The 22,742-nt window shown below is 34.2% G+C and overlaps 1 long non-coding RNA gene across 1 annotated transcript in view; it reads right to left on the bottom strand.

The window, feature by feature from the left end:
- Positions 1 to 19,775, bottom strand: part of LOC149413552 (uncharacterized) — a 195,869-nt gene extending 176,094 nt beyond the window's left edge. The window contains exon 1 of the long non-coding RNA XR_016304222.1: positions 19,308 to 19,775. This is a non-coding gene — a long non-coding RNA (uncharacterized LOC149413552). The remainder of the gene's footprint in view (positions 1 to 19,307) is intronic.
- Between the last annotated feature and the right edge of the window lie 2,967 nt (positions 19,776 to 22,742).

Genomic DNA, 22,742 nt, shown 5'->3' with positions numbered 1-22,742 from the left:
AAGCATTCAATATGATTTTTTTTTATTTTTTTTTTTTTATAGTGAATACCTCACAAGAGTCCCAACTGCTTCCGTCTGGAGCCAGTGAGACTATGGCATCCCCAATTGGGGGATGTTGTGAGGCTGAAGGTAAGTGGGGAAGGGAAAGAGGAAGGTGGGGAAGTTTAGTTTGTAACACCAATTTGTATTCCACACAATCATCAAGCAAATGCATTGATACTTCCTACAGTGAGATATGTGACTTTCTGGCCATTGAAATTGTAATGGGCCTAATAAAACTACCAGCATACACTGATTATTGGTCTGAAAAAATGCGAACTGAGCAAGTGGCAAGTATCATGCCACTCAAAAGATACCAGTCCATCAAGAGATATCTTCATTTTTTTAACAATGAGGATGTTGATGGGGATGTTTATTTTAAAATAAGGCCTCTTTTTGAACTGGTAAAGCAGAATTGTTTAAAAATTGAAAAAGAGATAAAAAATTCTGTCGACGAAATGATGATACCATACAAAGGAACAAGAGCAGGTTCCCGGCGATAATATATAAAGAACAAACCTAAAAAATGGGGCTTTAAAATGTTTGTCCGATCGGGGGTTTCGGGCATAGTATATGACTTCTTGATATACGGTGGAGAGTCAACATTTCTTCAACTTCTGCATCATCTTCGTCATGAGTACGGAATTTTAGGTCTGGGCACCATGCGGCGAAATCGATTACGAGGATGTAAACATAAACCTGATAAACAACTCAAGAGACTTGGAAGAGGAGCTTTTCATCAAATGACGGATGAGAAGAAAAAAATGGCTGCAGTCACTTGGTTTGACAATCGTGCTGTCATTATTGGAAGTTCATTTGTAGACTCATACCCATTATCTACAATACAAAGATATAACAGGAAAAAAAAATTGACATCACCTGCCCCGAAATAATAAAGCAGTACCTACAATGCCCATATGGGTGGTGTCGACTTAGCCGATATGCTGATAGCTTTGTACCGATGCACTTTTCGCACACATCGTTGGTATATGTCGATATTTTCTCAATTACTCGATATATCTATCAACAACGCATGGCTACTTTACCGGCGTGAAGTGGCCCTACAAAAAGAAGGAAGCAAGAAAACAATATGTTTGAAGGATTTTCGTCTAAAAATTGCAAATGGTCTGCTTTACAAAAACAAAATACGTGGCCGTCTTATCGGAAACATCACAACGCCACCAAACAAAATAAAGAATCTGGTAAAAGCCAGGCCGGATGATGAAGTCCGGTTTGATAACTTAGGACATTTTCCGGAACATAAAGAAAAAGGAAGATGCCGACTATGCAATTCTGGACAAACGTCTGTATTTTGCATAAAATGTGGCCTAAGGCTTTGTTTTACTGATAAGAGAAATTGCTTCCTATCATATTACACAAAATAATAGTTTTAATTAGCTTTTAAGACATCATTTTTCATTTTCCATAGTAATTTTTTTTAAATTTTGATTTGTAACAACCTGGCAATGTATCCTATAGGATACAACTCCAAATAAACTATATAAAAAACAATAAAAATATTTTTCATTCGTTTTTGTGAATCTAAAGCCTAACAGACTTCAAATATGTAAAAAAATATTTTTTGTGATGCTTAATTCTATCGGTGCCAAGAAGAGGGTTAATGTTTTTTTCATTAATGTCTTTCAGACAGATTTTTATTCTCTATTTGTAACCATTTAAATTTTCTATTCGCTTTTTATCTGGAGGAAGGATGTTGTGGAGTTTCGTCGCAAAATAAATATAATTTCTTTGTCCGAATGTGGTTTTATGACCTGGAACATTTTTTATTGTGATTTGACCTTGTGTGATGAATATGCGGTATTGTAGAGGATTCAGTATTATTGAAGAGTTTCAATAGTATATTGTTAGCATATATTTGTTATACATTTGGAACATTTAAACTATTGAAAATTTCAATCGAAGGCGTTCTTATGGGCACTTTCAGTGTGATTTTTATGATTCCTTTCTGAATTGTGTTGAGGTTATGTATATACTTAGATACAGCAGATTTCCAATCTATAATTCCATATTCAATACGAGAATGACATAAAGCGTAATAGATATTTTTCATGTACTTTTTATTTACCACATTTCTTAGATTTTTAATGAAATATAGAAGTTTTGTAAGTTTTTCCGTGATACCTTTGATATGTAGGTCCCTTCTAAGATTTTCTTCAATATTATTATTATTAATGGATCATCTGATATTATTTTAAGACTACAAAATAAATGTTTTGTATCTATTATAGGTAGATAGATCAGTTTAGGATACTTTTTAAAAATTACATTATGTAGGTAGATTAGTTAAATCAGTTCGCTTCGTTTACAGAAACAATAAATTTTAAAATCGAATTGCGTTGAGACTACAAAACTACTGATGCCCATAAAAAAATCTATGGCGTCATCGTAAAATACGTAATAAAATCATAATTAACGAAAAATCTGAAGAATTCTGAAAGTTGTGGAGTAAGGAAGTAATCTACGAAAACAATAAAAACCATCTCTTCCTGAAATAACATAATTGAGATGATACACGAAATTGTTTGAAATTTCAGACAATTATGAGATTGGTAACACAAGATTTGCATAACGCAAGCAATGCTTTATTCGATAATCCAGTTTGTACAGTTTGATAGTAAAATGACGAAATTTAAGTGGAAATAATTTTTTGTTTCATTACTGCGCTAACTCCGATGATAATAACGTCGATGTAAGACTATGCTGTAGTTCAGAATTTGGCAAGAACAACAGCAAAATTCAAGTATTTATAACTTTTTTTATAAAATTCGTCTCTCCCACATAGTTTCATTTTAATTTAACCTTAAAGAAAGGCTTTTTGATACGTACTTCTTAAAATACTGTTTCATGATATTCTCTTGCGAACAAAGCGTTTAAAATAACAATTTCTGGACACCGTGAATATAAATAATATAATGTGGAAATATGCACATCCACAGTCATTTATTTAAACGAATACAGAGCCTTACTATTGTTCCCTACATTTAAGTGATATGCTACGTATACATCCGCGAGCCGAACTGTTGAACTAAACCTGAAACGCCGCTTTCAGTTGATTCGTTCCTTTCCTGTAATTCGTGGTACGGTACGCGTTTCGGTTCGAAAATGAAATGCTTCCCGAGGAACACGAAGAAAAAAATTAATATCTCTTGATTTTGTGAAATAAAAAGCCCCGCTTTGTGCGTATCGCTTGTGAGGGATATTCCGCATTGTGTCTATTTTCTTCTGTTAGGTTGCAATCTTTATCCTAGCGACAAATACTGTAAATATAATGATCATTGACAGATCCCATTTTGGATATTTGCTTAGACTGGAATCCATTATTATTTATGTTTTCTTTATATGTCTGTTACACTGTTAATTAATATTTTTTAAATTATAAAAAAATGTGCAGGGGTAGGCAGAGAGGACAGACCGCCAAACATCTCGGTCTTGGCTCACACTCCTTGCCTCATTCACATTCAAACATCGTCTTTTATTATTCTGACTCTTGACATGGCCCAACTCTTATTCTAAGTATCTTATTCACTTGGTCGTGTCATGTCTTCCTCGGGCGTCCCCGACTTCTGCTACCATTCACATCATATATTCTCCTTACACTTCTTTCTTCGAACATTCGCTCTACATGCCCAAACCATCTAAGCGTCCCTTTCTTGATCTTTCTCATTACGCTTACATCAGCCTTGCACTCTTTGTGGATCTCCACATTTCTCACACAATCATACATAGTTTTATACACACACGCCTCAGGGATCTCATTTCTACAGCATTCAGTATACTTTCATCCTTTCCTTACTAATAAAAAATAACCCTTTGAGGCCTAAAAATAACAAAAATCTAAATTGGTGATCAAAACAAAATATGCACCAATTTAAATAAAAATAATTATTTAAGGTGTTATCAAGTCTTATGTGGAAACAAAAGTGGAAGGGTTAATAGTCGAATTTTGTTTAGAAACGATACTAACGATATCCCGCTAAAAAAACGAATTACTCTATGTACCTTATCACGATCAATTTGTTTTTAATCCGAATAAAACAGTAGCCATTATCACAAGATTCAAATGATTTTCAAAGCGGTTACACAAGAATGTGGCCTTATTTATTCTGACAGAAATTCATGGCGATTTCACACCGGACATTACAGAGATTTCGCGGCAAGATTTCATACGAAATTGTTGCTTCCCGTTGGTGATTATGTGTTTATGCAACTGCTGTGAATATCTTATTGAACGATCAATGTGTATCAGATGAGCGTTTGCCTAAATCATAAATAAATGTTGCAAAAGCCCGTACGTGAATGCGAATGATGACTGTTCTGAAAGTCATCAGTTATCACACAATTATGATTAAAATAATAAATTATATATAGCTTTTGTAGCGTTGTATTTGTGAAAACATCTCACAAACGCTTTAGAATTGGCCAAACGCTCTAAATGAGCAATTCATTTAACCTTCCAGCGCACGCGTTGAGAAATTTCCCTTGAGCGGGCGCTTGTCGTAAATTTTACGTCATCGAGTTTTCTCCATGTAAGTGGTGTTTTCTTTATACAAATGTTAGGAAATTTCATTAAGGTTATGAAAAATGGTAAAAGGCAGCACTTAAAAAAAAACTTTCTCAAAAAAACGAAGTAACACTCTAAACATGTTAATATTTCAAAACAAATATTTTATCGACTTATTTAGTCAGAATCAAAATTCTCTTTCTTACAATTTTTACAAACCACCTCAACTGAAGAATGGTTCTTGCATGTAAAGGACTTCATTGATGCTGAGGATCTTTTCTTATCCAGTGCACATGACCGACAAACACCGCGTTTTGGAAAGCTTCTATTTTCTTCTTCTGTTATCGGTTCAACTGCCCGACCGTAATTTACTTTGATCCAGTAATTCAGCACTTATATATTGCGGTAAATGATTGACATTTTATTTGATTTGATTTGACTTTAGCATATCTCGAAGCTTGATGCTTACGACTAAGTGGTAAGAGTAAGGGAAGCTATAAGGCGCGTCTGTCGTAAATTTTATGACAGCGCGCCCGCTGGAAGGTTAAATTATGTTCAAATCAACGTAAAATTAAAGTGGAATAACTTATTGAATGAACCTCAAATTGGTATATTTAAGAGTGTGAGTAAAAGGGCTAGCGATATTTTCCAAATTGGCAATTTTTCGTAGCCCTCAGCAATTTTGGAAGATAATTCCGTAAAAAATAAAATTTTAAATCGTTGTTAAAAATGATTTTGATCCTTGCATCTGCTTAAACGGACATTCCCGAACAAGTTAATCCTTTAGGGAAGATAAATATTCTACATGTTTTGATAATTTGGTAGTAATATTTTTCCACAAATTAAAACCTTAAATTAAAACACGGTTACTTAATCATTTGCACATCATTATTTTTTGAAAATAAATCGACGGTGCGCATAATTAAATTATTGATTATTTATTCGAAATGTGCATTTCTTTTGTTTAAATGTTTGACAAATGTAATTTTCAAGTTTACTCATTTATTTATTTATTTTATTGATACATGATTTAGTGCAAGGCTGCCCAACCTTTTTAACAGTTGGGCCAAATTGACGATTTTGAATCACTGGCGGGCCACTGAATACCTGACGGTTCCTATTTCCATGGGGGGGGGGTGGGGTTGTTAGAGAATTTCTATAAAACATAATTCCTCACAAAAAAAAAAAAAATTCAAAATGAGTGCTCCCACCAAATATTTGAAATCCATGGGGGGGGGGGGTTGTTACGGAACTTCGCTGAGAAAAAGTTCCGCGCACCCAAAAACATCATATGTGATTCCCCACAACAATTTTTCGAATTCCATGGGGGGGGGGGGTGGCTACAAGATTCCATTTCGGACGCAAAAAATACTATATCAAAACAGGTGTATTTTTGTTTAAAAAGTAAGTTCAACAGGTTAGATTTTTTGATTCTCGTTCTGAGTAGCCTAAATAGCGATAAATCGCCTTCGTTGGCAACACTGGTGACCGCGCGCAAGCTGCATTGTTTGTTTTACAGCGGGCCGACACTTTTTCAAATTGGCGGATTGGCGGGTTTTTTGAAAATGGTTCACGCGGGCCACTTATAATTCGTTCGCGGGCCACATTATGGCCCGCGGGCCTGGGGTTGGGCAGCCTTGATTTAGAGGGTACATGTGGTTTTTGTGATATTTCACCCTCCATGCTAGGGATGACCCTGTATTATGGCGGGTGAATTTTACAGTTTGCGGACATAGAATCTATACATTACAATATAAAAAAGAAAAATGATGTATAGCTAGTTTGGGTTGCAAGAAGAGGATGGAGAAGTTAGAGAATTATAAGAAGATGAAAAATTTGAAAAATTATTAGTAAATAGATCACACTAATTAATTACTTACATACTATACCGCTAAGTTAGGGAATAAGGATATATTTTGTTTTGTCTGAAAGGTGATTAAATTGATTGTAGAATGAATGGGTATTGTAGTTGTAATGTATTCCGTGTGTAAGGATCCATTTCGTAATTTGTTTTTTAAATGAATGAGGTTGACTATGTCGACTAATTACTAATGTAAATTACTTCTTTGAAAAGCAATCCAAAAATGATCCCGAGGCAAATATTTTTTTTATAAATACTTTCAACTTCACAAATCGTACAATTATAATATCCCGTTATTTTTCACGGTTCTGCGCTAGTTATAGCGTTTATATGATCCTTACGAACATTATTATGAGGTTTATTTTTACAAATTTGCACCCAAAACTTATTTGATTGGTTAATATGGTTAATAACACAATTAATTTGATTGGTTAATATGTACATTTATTGAACGTGGAAAATAATATGATCCATCCCATACCCGAGGATTTTTTGACTCTGCAACACATAAATAAAACGTGTCGAATTCAGAGTTAAAGAAAGTTCATTTCTCCGCGTGTCTTGCTAAAATGTTATACTTTGAACGTTATCTCATCCAGATGTTGGGTGCATGCATTCGTTATCTCTACCGAAGGAAGCATGATGCATGAACCACATCCTGAACGAGACAATGAACTCTGTTACAAATGTTACAATGAGCATTATCGCGTTGATAAATTGCGTATTTCATGAACCCTTTTATATCTACAACTTCGGTACAGTTTCAACTCTTAGCATCTTGGAATGACCAGTTCAAAGTCCTCGCACAATAGCGACGAAATTCTCCAGTCAATAATTTAAGGAATTCAAAGATTGAAGTTATAAATTGCACCAATTGAAAATACAACCCAGTCACTCCATCATAAACAAGGTTCTATCTGCTATTGGTATGAAAATGAGAACATTGTAAGTAGCCTATAGAATAAAAAATGTATTGTAACAATTACATTCTCAGTAACAAAGTTTAAATCCCCGCATACCCAATTTCCATCGATTTATAACAAGTTTCTCGTTAACTCTTTAAGTTTTTAAGTTTAAAACAAACGTCATTTTTTAAGATAATATCTATACATTTGTTATGCCGAAAAGTTAATTATATGAAATTCCCTCGATAGAAAAAATCGCAAAGCTCCGAACATTATTAAAAACACGCTTTGTTCTGTTATTTAATATGTTATAGGCATGAAAAAATTCACTAAAGCATTTGTCGAGAGATTTTTGCTCCATTTCAAACGAGTCGTGTTTTATTAAATATTTTCACAATTTTCGCTAATTATTATCGTTTTTTAATATTAGCGCGCTCCCTCTAACATTCGTATGTATATATCTCCCTTTCAAACCTACTTTGAACGCTTACTACGAGGCCTTAAACGGTAATAAATCATTTTAGACTTTGTACAAATTGAAATTGGGCGGGGGTAAATAGATTCATATAAATAAGTCGTCTCAACGAGGCGTAACCACGGTTTGAAAATGGCCTTAAACACCGAAACAGCTGTCAATAATAACATTATTTAATTTACAAATAAATAAATGTAGTTTCACGAACACAAAAACAATTAATACCAGATTATCTTACTAATGCTTTTTACATAGAATGTTCCTAAACCTAAAGATAATTCAGTTGTATATATATATATATATATATATATATACAGGGTGTATCGGCACTAACCCGACAAACTTTAACCAGCTATTCCTTAGCACATTTGGAGTAAAAAATGTTATGTACACTTTGCTGTCCGGTAACATTTTTTTTCTTTTAAAAACAAAAAATAAATAAAATTTCCACACTCCGCTACTGCCCACAGTATAGGGGTAAAATAATTGGCAACGCCGCGCTACTGTCATCTCTTTCACACATATTCTGTCTCAAGTCCCGTGTGGTTCCCGCCACCCCGTCTCGTATCAGTGGTCAGTGCTGTTTTGGGAGTTCGCATGTCATCAAGTTTCTAGTTTCGTTTTTGTTTTGTTATCTAAGTTTTTACTGTTGAAATATGCCCCTCAATTATCCACCTGCCGAGCAAGCAGATATTGTTTTTGTTTATGGATTTTGCAATGGAAATTCACGAGCAGCCGTAAGGGAGTATCGCATGAGGTTTCCTGGAAGACGCGTCCCACACCATGCTACCTTTGTCCAGGTTTGTACCCTATCAATTGTTTATTGAAACTATTTACATTCATTGATAATGCCAAAAAGCGCTTTTGAAATTTAAACTGGGAACATTAAAAACATAACAAGGGGCCACCAACTTTAAAAATGTAAATTGTACTTTAGGTGATTTGTGTTCAGTGGTCACTAAACGGCGTTTTAAAAAGTTAATTAATTTTAATCTCTAATAAATGCATCATTCACTGCAATTGAATTCACTCCCTTTCTCACCATGGGATTATTTAAATTACTTGAATTCAATTTCACCCCTGTGAATCCAAGATATCAACCGTACCTAGTTAAGAAAATTATAATTTAAAACACTTTGTTATACATTTTACTATAAAAAAATGAAATAAATGAAGAGAAAACGTAAGTTTTCTGATATGTGCCTAAAATAAGTGTTCTTTAAAAATAAAATGAGTGAAAAAGCCCGCGATTGTTTATTTGACATTATTACTGAGCTGAATAATAAAAGCAGTTGTTATTTGTTGTTTTGTTTCAGATGTATCAACAATTGCGTGACTGTGGCATCGGACGGATTGAAGGCGCCGGCGGAGGACACAACATCGTTCCTGTGGCAGTTGAGGAGAGAATCCTGAACTTAATTACCGAAGACCCCACGCTGTCCGTGCGTCGGGTCGCTCTGATGATAGGACACAGGGAACACATGGCGGTATGGAGAGTTCTGAAGAAGCACGGGCTCAAACCTTTTCACTATAGGCGCTGCCAAGGCCTCATGGAGAATGACCACTTTTCCAGAGTCGTGTACTGCAGAAGAATGCTGCATAATGTCATAAGAGATGCAGACTTCATGAAAAACATATTGTTTACCGACGAAGCACAGTTCACTAAAACAGGAGTGCTAAATGTGCACAACTTGCACCATTGGGCTGAACAAAACCCCAAGCTTGTTCGGGAGTCGTCGAGCCAGGACAGATTTTCCATCAACATGTGGGCAGGAATCCTGGGAAATCAAATACTCGGTCCAATCGAGTTGCCTCCCAGACTAAATGGACCGATGTATTTGGAGTTCTTACAAGTGCAACTGGGCGAGATTCTGGAAGATGTGAACCTCGAATTACTACGGAGAATGTGGTTCCAGCACGATGGAGCCCCACCACACTATTCGATTGCCGTGCGGAACTACTTGGATGTCGAGTTTCCTGGTCGTTGGATAGGCCGTGGAAGTCCGGCCATTGCTTGGCCACCAAGATCACCCGACCTGACCCCCCTGGATTACTACCTGTGGGGGGCTCTCAAGGAAAAAGTGTATGCTAAGCCAATAGCCTCAAGAGAGCAACTGCTCGAACGAGTGATGGAAGCCGCTGCAGAAATTAAAGCAAATCCTGCAAACTTAAATAATCAAAATATAACAAGACTACACGCTTGCATCGAAAATAATGGTAGTCACTTCGAACAAATGCTCCAATAAAAAAATTAACATAAACTACATGTCCGCATTTTCATTTATTATTTATTGGTAAAATTCTCACAATGTCATTCATTTACACATCAATATTACCTACATATCAATATTTAATAAAATCTGTAGAAGAGTATGCCCGTCGGCATTCAACAAGTTTTTCGACAAGTGTGTCGAAAAGCGTCTTCTCTCTTTCCTACACACTAAATATTAATGGTTAAAAATGAGACGACTGATGCTTGTAAGCGCGCCAATACGTAAAAACAACGAAACTCGAATAAGAATTGCCAGGTGGGTTTTTTAATCGCTTTAATCTGACTTTAAACAATAATTAAACACGTAAAAATTATTTAATATAATATTACAGTACAGTACTTTGAACCTTCGCAATAAATTTATTTGATTTTAAGTTTAGTTTGTAGAACTCCATTTCAATTTAGAGATTTTTTTTATTTTAACAGTCTTATTAAAAAATTTATAAAAACAGTGTGTTTATAAACAAGTTCTGCTAGTTGTAATTATTATTACGCGTGACAGCTGTTTCACCTTCTGACGGCATTATCAAACTTTGGTAAAGCCACTTACAGACGACGTAAGTGATAACTTTCTTTTTTTATTATTCTGGCTTTATTGATTTCCGAGTAAATTGTCGTAAATTATTATTTGCTAATCCCAATATTATTTGCTAATGCTAATAATTAAGTGAAATTTTAAACAATGCAATAATAGGATTATTGCATTGTTAATTTCACTTAATGTCGTTGGTATTTCCAACTGATGACTCAGGGGTTTATTTCCCTGAATAATTAAGTATTTTGGGGTCTAATTATTATGCATTTCATTACATCCGATAATTTAAACAATTTTTATGTTGAATTGGGGTAAGTTTTATGGCTAAGGGAAGGAGTGGAAGGTGAGGAAGTACCTGGATATTCAGATCTGGTCACCAAATACGGCTAGTCATTTCAAGCAACGTTTAAATTCTAAACCTGGATATTCAGATCTGGTCACCAAATACGGCTAGTCATTTCAAGCAACGTTTAAATTCTGAACCTGGATATTCAGATCTGGTCACCAAATACGGCTAGTCATTTCAAGTAACGTTTAAATTCTAAACCTGGATATTCAGATCTGGTCACCAAATACGGCTAGTCATTTCAAGCAACGTTTAAATTCTGAACCTGGATATTCAGATCTGGTCACCAAATACGGCTAGTCATTTCAAGCAACGTTTAAATTCTAAACCTGGATATTCAGATCTGGTCACCAAATACGGCTAGTCATTTCAAGCAACGTTTAAATTCTGAACCTGGATATTCAGATCTGGTCACCAAATACGGCTAGTCATTTCAAGCAACGTTTAAATTCTAAACCTGGATATTCAGATCTGGTCACCAAATACGGCTAGTCATTTCAAGCAACGTTTAAATTCTGAACCTGGATATTCAGATCTGGTCACCAAATACGGCTAGTCATTTCAAGCAACGTTTAAATTCTGAATTAATTAATCAATTACGAAAAAGCGTGGGGTTAAGAATATTTTTTTTAAATTATAGTTGTAATTTATTGTCGATTTTTTAAAAAAATTGCGATATTTTAAATAAAATTTAATAATTATTGTTTAAATAAATTAGCAATCTGGCAGCATTCATTTGCAGGTGGTCAATCCAATGCAGTCATGACGTTTGTGTGAGTGCTTTCCTTTGTCTCAGTGTGTTGCGCAGCAGTTTTATATGAACCGTTTTTTGATTCATCGGGATTGTTTTTAAAACTATACATTCTTTGTACCTTCAAATTAGTGGAAATAAACTTAAGTGTGTCAAGCTGCTCGTTATATTCCGGTAATTCTGGAAGGCTTTTAACATAAGCAATAATATTCATAAATCACATTCCGCGAAGTTGTAAATAACTAAATTTATTAAAAAATATACGTTGTAGGATAGCCTAGCAAGTAACATTTTGACAGAGCACTTACGGTGATTTAAAAAACAACGGCGCTGTTCAAATAATCCAATTATTATTATTGATAAGTACCTAAGTGAGGAAAATTGTTTTTAAAAGTGCTCAGAATTATTGGACTTCGATTATAAATTCAGGAAATCTACTAATTAGTTTCTTAGTTTCAAAATTAGACTATTTAATACGTGAAACGCGTAAGAGGTGAAACCAAAGCATTCCAGAGGTGAAACAATTTAGATACAAAAATAAAACTGATGTGTACAATACAAGAAGACAATCAGTGATTCGCATACGAAAAATGTGAATAATCATTATTGTTAAATAAAATATTTCTTTTCTGGTACTGGATTATGTAATACGGGCTTCGTTCGCAGCAACACGCGAGAGTTGCGATGTTGCTTTCAAATTTTGACAAAGGATAAAACAGTGGTGACATGTGGTGAAAATATGTTTAATTAATTTTTTATTAAAAAAAAACGTTACCGGACAGCAAAGTGCACATAACATTTTTTACTCCAAATGTGCTAAGGAATAGCTGGTTAAAGTTTGTCGGGTTAGTGCCGATACACCCTGTATATATATATATATATATTTTTTTTTAATGCGTAGACGGTTTACACGTAGTTCCCGTGAGCACTTAGGCCATAGGCCTATTGTGCTATCTCCCATTTTACCTCAATCCTTTAACAACAACCCAGTCCCTTTAATAAAGTTCACCAGGGTTGTCATTGGGTATGTGGCTATGTCTTCTGGTCCTACTGTATGTCTCCCCAGGTATCTGAGCCTAGTTCCCACCAGGGCAGGACATTGGCACCATAGGTGAATTGGAGTCTCTTCATCCTTTTCACATTTCTTGCATCTATTGGTGTTTTCTACTCCCAATCAATTGCAATAAGTTCCTCATATTCACTTTTTCATAAAAGTAATTTTTCAATTATTTTCTCACTTTGACGCAATTGTCAGATGGAAACCTGTTTTCACGAAGCGCGAACACAATGCAAATGGAACCATGTACTTCAAAAATATTTTATCTATGGCAGATAGGAGTCATATTTAAATTTTCAAATGGAACCTCGATGTTCTAAAATATAAATATAAAGTGTAAATATAACTTCGTTATTTAACATATTTTAAGATAGGGAAAATGTTTTATTTGAATTTGCTAAATACTTTATACTTTATAAAGTATTTATAGTATTTAGGGGGGGAGATGGAAAACTTCCACCATGTAATAAATTACTTTCCGACAAGATCGGCGGCCATCTTGGGTGTCAATACTTGTGGCATTATTCATTAGCAAATATTTCAATTTTCAATGTCGGTATTTCACCAGGGTGATACTGAGAGTATCGACCACTCTGTCGGTGTGCTGTGTATGTATTTATTTACAGCTGGACACGGATAACTTTGCAGATGGCCAAAGGTGGAAATAACGTAAGAAAAAAACTTTCCAACGTTAAAAAAAAGGTTTGATTGTTTCTATGGGAAAATAAATATTCTTTTATGGAAAAATATTTTTGTATGGAATAAAAAAAATGCAATTTCGAAAAAAGTTATTTATCTTTTTTTACTTCTACCATCATGTAGAATCACCTCCCGAAGTTATCGCACTTTACCCCCGGACACCCTGTATGTGTATCTAATTAAATTATAATTATGCTATTCAGAGTGAGTATAACTAAAATTTTATTAACGAAGTATGCGAAGGTTAATTATAATTTATTATAGAATTTCTAATGTGTTTGAGAAATCGTTATCCTTGGTTTTTACTTCAATTAAATAAAGAATATGAAAATGTTCTTATTTCCTTCTGAAAGCAGACTGCATGTAATACAGTTAAGGCCGAAATTGTAAACATAACATGTTTACAATATCGTTAACTTAAATACGAGTACATAATTTAAATATATCCAGGCAGTTAAAAATAAATTTGTGTAATAACAACGTTCAACAAAAAGACAGATATATTCCTTACGCAATAAAATTAATGACACTAATTTCGAAAACGGAAGTATTAAAAAAATTGTACTGTAATTTAGAATGTATGAGTGTTGCGAGTCCTCAAATCCAAAATACAGTATGTTATGTTTTTTTAGAAATTAAAACATTCCCAGGTTACAAATCACCTAATATAATCATGGATATATTCGGTGAATACAATATTTCTATTAGTCCTACTGCTATCATTGTAAATGTGTTTGTTGCTTAAAGGCGGCGATACACATGCCTGTAAAATGGAACAGTAGCTTGCATGCATGTTAATGGCATGTACAAGTTACTGGCGCAATGAAAATACACATGCAAGTTAAACTTGCATGCAAGTTGCGTCCTTGCATGCCTGTATTTGCAAGACGTATACACATGCCAGTCACTAGACAGTACGTGTCTCAAATCACTCTGAGACTGAGTAGTCTCAAGCTTTTTGGCAATGGAAAACATTCGAAGTGAATTAAATATCATCGTATTGCAATTGGCAGTACAATGTGTGGCTAATTTAATGAGAGAAAAGCTACTGGCATGCCCGTACGTGTCGCGACGTTCACACATGCCGGTTTCATAGCCCCCCTCGTCCCCTCCCTCAACTTGCATGCCAGTAAATCAAATGTTGTGCAATCTACTTGCAAGGCAGGTACAGGCATGCAAGTTAGCGTATACACATGATAGTAGCTGGCATGTGCAAGGAGCTTGCATGCAAGTGTGCCAGCTACAGGCATGTGTATTCCCGGCTTAATGTCAAATCACTATTTTGATTTATCTTTATAACGAATTGGTGTACATTATAAATACCAAAAAATATGCTTTAGATAAATTGAAGCTTTTTCTATCGTTTCGCTTGAGTAGAATAAAAATAAAAAAATAAATTACTCAATTAAAAAAATTAAATGTAAACTACTATTTTTTTCAATAGAAATGTATGAACGCGTAAAAGAAACAAACATTTTTTTTAAATACAGTATTATAGCTAAGATTATCTGTGACAGTTTCACTTAATTAACTTTTTTGCTGTCTTAAATTTTTTTTTACTAAATAAATAAAAACCAGTTTTGTGCTTAAAATCGAACGTTTGTAGACTCCGTTTGTCGAGCGATTTTAATGCCTATTACCTACAATATAAGGTATAGGTACCAAGAATGTAGACATTTTTGGCTTGTAGCTTGCTCTTAGGTACGATGGAGGATTGGCTAGGCCAGAGATTTAACCCGCGACGATTTGGTGGGAACCCGTTGCTTTAGACCGGTCTACCAATAATCGACCGATTTGTATGGAAACTTAAAAATTAAACAAACTTAATGAAAAAAATGAAACGTAGGATACATATTACGAGTTTCTGAAATTTGTCTTTGACTGTGGCATACATAATCGTGGATGCTGTGCAGAGAGTCTGTTTAAAAAGATGAAGGCATTAAAGACTCGTGTTGTAGGATGGTTCTCTTAGAACGAGTCGTAAAAACTGTGTACACATGTTATGCAAGCGTTTGGTTTTGTCTCGCCTGGTGAACACATTCCATTAATATATCGGTAGAACAAACACACAATTCCCGCATGTTCAAACGGATTTCCAGTTTAACATACGATTAAAAACTTTTTTGCATTAAAATTAAATACCTATACAATGTAATATCTATACAATGTTATACCTATACAATGTAATAACTACATTCACTTCAATCATTATTCAGATTTTTACGTTTTATATTGCCTTTTCTTTAATTATATAATGTAATAATGAACTAATTTTGATTTGAATTCCGTATTATTAATTAATGCATAGTTTCCATAATTAATTTAATAATTAACATATCGGATTTGAACAAATAATACGCAGAAAATCAAATTAACAAACGAAGCATATTTTTAAAAAATAATTGGCAATTAATTATGTTTATTGTACAGTAGAAAATGTACTCAACTGAAAACCATGGAGTTTTTATCACAAAGCAAAGAGGTCGGGGACGTCCAAGGAAGACATGGCACGATCAAGTGAATCAAATATTGTCTAGTCATGTCAACCTGGTACCTGAGTATGACATGCTGTATGGATGTTGATAAAGCAACGGTTTTAATGTGAATACTGTACAAGAATGGCAGTTGCTCTCCGCTGACAGAACCAGTGGGACTAAGGCATCCTTAGTTGGGGAGATGTTGTGATTTATGAAGCTGAAGGGAGTAGGAAAGAAATGAGCTGGGAAAGATGGAAGTTGAGAAGTGTTTGGCTTTATACATCTGGTCACCAAACATGGCTAAAGTTATTTCAAGCAATATTTATATTGTGAATGGTAGGCATTCATAATATATCATTCGATATTCCCTTTCGCTAATAACAATATGTAGGAGCAAGCGAGACAAAGGGATGTTTCTCGGTAAAGTTTTGCAAGGATATCGCTGTAGGAAGAGGATATGTATGCACCAATATGTTGTTCTCCCCAACCCTAATTATTGGGCGACCTATGTACAGTATGTACACATCTGTTTACCGCTTTATAACACCTGATCATGATATGGGTACTTGTCAATTGGTGAGAACTGGCAACAGGGACAGATGTGCATAAACTCAAACAAAAACATTCGACGTTTCATATTCATAAGCGACGTTGCGACATTTCATTTTCTGTCTTATTTATTTAATTATTTTTTTTACAATATTCATTACATAATATGCAAGGAAGTTTTTGACTGTCCAACTAGGAAGGTTTCCCGTTTTAGGACACTCAAATTAACAGGTTTCAAATTATCCTAAATTATCCTAGAAAAAATAAGTACGTAAAAGCGAAGATACGAGTAGGCGTTCGTGATAAATAATTTTCAGATTACATGTTTTAGTAATATTTCGGAATCAACCCTGCCTATAAATATATTACTATATATTCTTAGGAAGTGTGTAAAAAATGGAAATGTGTGGTGTTTTTGAATATTCAGGACATTGCAAGAATGTATATAATTTACTATAAAACTGAAATCTGTTTCCTTGTCTGAAGAAGCAAAAACTTTCACACAGTGAGCTCTGGTGTCATGAATTTTGAAAATATTTTTTCTAGTTAAACCACAGACATAGGAATTATGTATTAATATTCATATGTCTATGAGTCCAACACAACTTTCTACTCGCAGCGTCTTCATAATGAGATTTGAAATATGCACTGTCAGAAATAAGTCAAAGACTAATTGAGTTAATTACATTTTATCCGCAAAATTAAAATTTATTTACATGTCTATAGCAGAGAAAATTATTGAACGGTGATTACAGATTTTTTACCGTCTGAAATTTACAGTTCAATGCAACCACTTTCAACTCGTTATGTTCTCGTAATAATGAGCTAAGGGGTTTTGAAATATTTATGCATGTAACTGTAAAAATTTGAGTGAAAATGTTATGGATTAAAAAACATACATTCATAAAGATCAACAAACGCTGATTTTGAATGTGTACTTTTTATTATATGTTTTTTGTCTTCACACCAACCCGAGTGGGATTGACCTCAGGCAAAACCGAGGTACGTATGACGTCACGCGTGCTGTCAGATTTCGATCGTTTTGGCGGGCTTTGAAAAATGCAAACTTTGAAAATTATTTTAACCATGTACAAACAAATACTGACATCTAAGTTAGAAGGTGAACTTTTTTAATTTGAATGGAATTCTGCGTATAAAGTAAATAAATAAAAATTAAATTAATAATTATAAACATCTTTACATAAGCCTAAATTTGTAGTTTAGAGCGGTCTTCAAATTTTTAAATCGATTAATTACAATTATTGATTACTTCTATAATAAATGTAAACCTCGACAAGAGTGGGACAACTGCCGAACCCAGGGATCTAATTTAATGAAAAGATTGGAATCTTTGGAACACAGACCAGGTCAGGTGGGAATGCTGTCCTTGTTCTACAGGACTACTGGTATCTCTGGGGAAGTTGCTCCTAGGTTTTTAAGCATTGATCCCTTCGGTACCGGTGCAGAGTCGGGAGACTTAATGCGAGCTTAATGCTAAATCACTATTTTGATTAATCTTTATAGCGAATTGGTGTACATTATGAAAAAATATGCTTTAGATAAATTGAAGGTTTTCCTATCGTTTCACTTGAGTAGAATACAAATAAAATAATAAATTACTCAATAAAAATATAAATGTAAACTACTAAAAAATATTTTTTTTCAATAGAAATGTATGAACGCGTAAGGAAAAAACTTTAAAAAATACAGTATTATAGCTAAGATTGTCTGTGACAGTTTCACTTGATTAACTTATTTGCTTTCTTATAAAATTATTTACAAAATAAATAAAAACCAGTTTTGTGCTTGAAATCGAACGTTTCTTAACTCCGTTTGTCAAGCGATTTTAATGCCTATTACCTACAGTATAAGTAATACCAAGAATATACACATTTTTGGCTTATAGCTTCCTCTTCATTTGTACATGGTTGATACGAAATTTTACACGAGAACGGGTCGCTTTTAAGACTCATTCTTATCGGTCGGCTATGGAATGATTTGCTGGCCTCTGTGTTCCTTCCCTCCAACAACATTTATCTCAAAAAGATCCTTCATACAGCATCCCAAGCTAGGCCCCGAGAGAAATTATTTCGATAAACTAGTCGAATTCTTCTACACTCAAAAAAATATATAAATAGCACATGGTTTCAACTTACTACAAGAACTATTTATGTGGTGGGAGATCGTAAAAGATGCATTAAAGTACCATTTTTTTCTCAATTAAAGTTATGTTTTGAAGGTTAGGAAATAAACAAAATAAACCCTACAAACCTATTTTGTGCATGTTTACTTAAACCCCCGACTTGAATTAGATATTTAAGTTGAAATCAAGTGTTGTTTTTTTTAAAGAGCCTTTTATTGCAGCGGAATTCGACAAGTTTACCATTATTTCTAATCTAAAACTGTTTTTAAATTTAATTTTAAAAAGGGTGTTTATATTAGCCCAAATGTTGAGGAATGCTGTGCGGCGGAAGGAATGAGGGAGGGGAAAGAATATTTTGTACCTGGCTGACAGATCTAGTCAGCAAACATGTCATAATAATGATAGCAAATTATTTGAAGTTGGAATTGCATTAGTGAATAATTCCGAATGTTGGTACATAATCGCATCTTGTATTCTGATTGTGAAGTGGGTTGTTAAGTTTGACGAACCTTGCAAACATGGCCTTACAGCTGTGTGGGAGGTTCAAAATAAATAAATAATAACCCACGTAATAATAATTCACAAACATTATTTCTCACGGTACGTCATTATTTAAAAACATTGAAAATGTACTAACGAGCGAACTTTGAAGAAATAACGACAAAGATCTACATACCTTGAAGGAGTTTGAAGTGATGTGTCCGATTTTAAAATCAGTCGTTTTTACGTTAATCCAAATATGAAGCACTCTTTTATTTGCAAGGTTAAATTGGGACGACTCAAACTAACCAACACGAAAAACAAATTCGTTATTTATTCACTCGAAAACTTGGATCAAAGCACAACTAATAAATAATTAACGTGTACACCTGATTCTATGAAACAAATACCTCGCAGGGCAACAAGTTTAAACCGGTAAACCGACCGCACGGACAAAACTTATTATTAAAAAAATAACAACTTTTATTTTGCAAAGAATATACAAAACTATTGCTATATCACAGAGGAATACTAAACAATGACTTCTAGGTTGTTTTAAGCACTGAACTGACACCGATATTCACTGAAACACGGCAATAGATTTATGTGTTTTTATTTTTTTGTTGTTTATTTTACTAACGAACTGCAATACCGACGCGGCAAAAGTTTTCTGAACACTGAGAAAATAATAATACCAAAAGTCTTCTTCTTCTTTCTCTTTCAAGGTGGATTCTGTTTATGATCTTACCATAGACAATATGGAGTATTTTACATTGCTAGTTATTGTGTGGGGTATTTTTGAACTCAAACATACATACAAAACAAACATACAAAATAATAATAATATTTAGAAAATTTATTCAGCGCCGTTTTTGTGAAAAATCAGCTAAAGGGTGGTGAACAAATATTTTTTTCCAAGGCTCTTTCCTGCTACTAATTACAGACAATCTACTCTAACAACTTATACTTATTATTATGTGGATAAGTGTTTCAGGCTAATAATTATTGCTTGTAAAATAACTTATAACTTAATGCAAACTGATTGTATCCACCAGCTCATCAGTCTATAACATAAAATATATACAATGTATCACCAATGAGCGTGCTGCTGCGTAAAATTATAGTATTATTATTTATATTATGTACAGGGAGATGATATTAAACCCCCTGAAGGCCACTAAATTTAATTAGTTCAACCCAAGGTTCGTAGAAAATATATTTAACAAAGTTGGCTAATACAGGCACTTTTCGGAAGAAAAAAAAGCATCGGAACGCTTGCAAACTCGTGAGGTAGATCGAAGTCCAGTTGGAGTCCGAAAGGAACGATCTCTTTCACTTCTAAATCTAAGTTATTTTCCTCGCACTTGTGTTTGTGCATACAAGTCGAATTAAAGTCGATAAAATGTTGTTTTTTAACAGTAACAATATGGTGTACAGCAGTGAAAGATAGAAAAAGTTGGGGACGCCTGTGGAAAACATGGTGCAATCAAGTGAAAAAAATATTTATGTATGTAAAATTAGGCGTATGTAATGACCGAAGAAATGGGTGTGTGGAGAATGTATGACGTGGAAGTGAATATGATGACCGAGGAAGACATGGCTTGAACAAGTGAAACAAATACATAAAAAAACTTTTTCATTTCTTAACAATAATATTATGTATTTTCATCTTAACTAAACCCAGTTTTCAGATGCACTAGAATTCACAACCTCAAAATTTTACTTCAAACCTTTCATAACTCTAAGCAACGCCGGGTACACGTTAGCTATTTCATATAATTTTTGGTATATCTTTACACGTACTTATGATGCTTTGTACATACCACTACATACTTTGAATACATCACCATTACATACTTTTAACCACTGTTGAATTTGGCAGCCACCTCTGGTCTGGAGCACCATAATACTTGAATTTCTTCAGTTGCTACTCTGGGTAACAGTTGCAGCATGCCTTTGCGATCGCTCTAGCAGCATCATTAACTATTAACACGAAAATAAAAAGACAAACGTCGGCACAAAATGACTCATGGAACGAAAAAAAATCATTACTTCATACAATGCTACTAAAAGAACAATAATTTGGCTTTTTACGATTTTATTCGATGCATTCTTTTCAATACATTTGAACTGCTCCAAAAGAAATGGATCAAGAGCTTCGTTCCTGGAATCTCTACCAGAGAACATCTTGCTTGTTATATCCACAAGTAAGTTAAAAGTTCAACTTTACATTCAACTCAACCAGATTGATACAACGTCTCAACCTAATCGAGTCATCTGTAGGACACATTATACAGGACGATTCTTACCTGGCAGGTTACTTTAGCATTTGTTAGAGAATTTTACATACATACAGACGTACAGTTTTGCAGGCAGAGGACATTATTTTGAAAACACTACGCATTGCATTGAAACTTTATTTTGTGTATTATTAAAAATATTTCATGTACTGTTTAGTAAATTTTGGATTTTTCCAATATTTATGTAGGAAATTTTATTCTTCTTTCGCCAGATGACTCAGAATAAAATTTAAGGGAAGAAGATTTTAACTAATGAGAAGGTATGAGTCATGACAATCATGAGACAAGACTTATGACCGATTTACACTTTGAGGAGCAAATGCAAGGGCACAGTGCAAAAAGTATAAACGAACGAGTGAAGTGTACAGTGCTAAAATTTAATCTGGGCATGCTCAAATTCCACTCCCAGCAGCTCAGAAGAGAGGGGTGTACTGCTACCCACTTTATTAGATGTCTGCATAGAGAATTCAGCTATTTTGAATTGCTTAGGTCTCTATATTCCTAATGACTGTTTTAGACAGCATCATTATAGATTATCCTATCTTCCTGCTGGTACCTACCAATCTGCCAATGCTTCTCGCGGTAGGGAAGAGTATATAGATCCCGAACAAAATTTCTTCAGATATACTCAAAAGGGAAATCCTATTGATTCTTGAAAGAGTGTCGCCTCATTGACCCGATATTCATCTCTGCTAGCAATTTTTTTCCCTAATAATTTGATAAATCTTGTATCTTTGCAACTTAAATAGAATTTCTTACATGCATTAAGCTTATTTGCTTGAAATAATTAAAATTAATGGGTCTTGCAGATGACTCAATTTGGTTGAGCAGTTATTATCAATCTGGTTGAGTTGAACGTAAAGTTGAAACGTGTGGAGGTGCGTTGTATGCGATAAATTCAATACAAATATTAGTATGTATACAGGTTAGCACTAATCACTTGCAACTACTCAAAGAGTAAATCGACCTTTAGAGTGGAGAGGATTACATGCTCACTGCCTTAAAAATGCTCATATTTTATATTTCTTCACGCACTCTACTGTTCATAGTGTTGATACCGTTAAGATGTGGTGCGGTCTTTATCTGAATCATCTTGGGATTTGAATATATGTATTTTAAAACGTAACTTATGCAGTGCTTGACCACTTCTTTATAATATATTCTACGTTACCTATCACGCCATCCTTGGCAGATTATACTACGTAAAGATATTAAATAGGTCAGAGGAGAGAATTAATTCTTATCTGACTGCATAAAACAATAACCTTTTCAACGTGGGAAGATTTGAAGCAATCAATCACTTTATTGGGCCCTTTTTCACTGATTTCAAT

The sequence above is a fragment of the Hesperophylax consimilis genome, chromosome 21 (genome assembly GCF_061612785.1).
Source record: "Hesperophylax consimilis isolate HC1 chromosome 21, BYU_Hcon_1.0, whole genome shotgun sequence".
NCBI lineage: Eukaryota > Metazoa > Arthropoda > Insecta > Trichoptera > Limnephilidae > Hesperophylax > Hesperophylax consimilis.
The sequence above is the reverse complement of the archived record's forward strand: the minus strand, read 5'-3'. Positions and strand labels throughout refer to the sequence as shown.